The 1,047-nt window shown below is 19.5% G+C and overlaps 1 long non-coding RNA gene across 1 annotated transcript; it reads right to left on the bottom strand.

The window, feature by feature from the left end:
* Nucleotides 1–417: 417 nt before the first annotated feature.
* Nucleotides 418–931, bottom strand: LOC107885547. Its single transcript, XR_001680437.2, has 2 exons — nt 709–931; nt 418–535 (listed from the first exon to the last, which is right to left on the bottom strand). It is a non-coding gene; the product is annotated as an uncharacterized LOC107885547 (long non-coding RNA).
* Between the last annotated feature and the right edge of the window lie 116 nt (nt 932–1,047).

The raw sequence follows: 1,047 nt of genomic DNA, 5'->3' as shown, positions 1-1,047 counted from the left end.
CAGTCACAATTTTTTTTATAAGCATCTAAAGTTCAAATATTTACAAAATACGTATAAATGACGAAAATTTGCAAATTATTATTTTGAGTTAGAAATTCATGAAAAGTTTTATTTTTAAATCTAAGATTTGAAAATGTAATACAAGATTCTTCATAAGTTTGTCTACCTTTATCAATAAAAAAATAAATGTCCACAAGTAAATCAAATTAAAATTTTATAATATTTATTTTACAATATTGGATATTCAATCGATTTCTCATATAACGATTTTCTTATTTTGTTGTAATTAAAAAACGAATGACTGTAAATACTTGAAAATTTCACTGAATGTTTATATTAGCATTTTCTATACACGATAAAATTTTTAAAATAATTTGACTCTTTTTTAAACTCTTTACGAATATACTCAGTTTTCAATTTTTTTAGCTTTTGTATGATATTTCTGTAATAATAAGTATTAAATCAGTTCCTTAGTGTACGTCGATAGTTAGTGAATTCAAAATTGATTATAATTATTTTATCTTTCAGTTTTTCCCTGCAAATATAAAACATTTATTTACAACATTAATATTATTTTCATCTATTTAATATAGTATATAAAAAACAGAAACATTTTTTTTTTTTTTTTTTTTTCACTGAAATTTGAAAATGATGTGTTAGACATATTTATTTTTAATCAACAATAATTTTATTTGGTTCAATACTTACATGTTATAGTGCCAATAGGTATTAACCACTTAATAACTTATAAAATCTTGAATTTCCAATGTATGTTGACATTGATTTGTTAACAGTTGAAAAATTAATTAGTACAAACACAAATTGGTTAAGCATTAAACTGTTTATTTAACTTGACTGTTAATTTGTGAAATCAAAATCAAATATAATTATTTTATTCATAATTTTTTTACCTGTAAATACATAATACATATTATTAATCATAGTACCTCTTATAAATTTATTATTAACACAACATAAAATACTGAATTAATATTTTTAATTTAAGTTAATATTATTGATTTGTTAACAGTTGAAAAATTAATTAGT

Source organism: Acyrthosiphon pisum, unplaced genomic scaffold (genome assembly GCF_005508785.2).
Source record: "Acyrthosiphon pisum isolate AL4f unplaced genomic scaffold, pea_aphid_22Mar2018_4r6ur Scaffold_1709;HRSCAF=2208, whole genome shotgun sequence".
Lineage (NCBI taxonomy): Eukaryota > Metazoa > Arthropoda > Insecta > Hemiptera > Aphididae > Acyrthosiphon > Acyrthosiphon pisum.
Note: the sequence above shows the minus strand (reverse complement) of the source record. Positions and strands in the feature narration are given on the sequence as shown.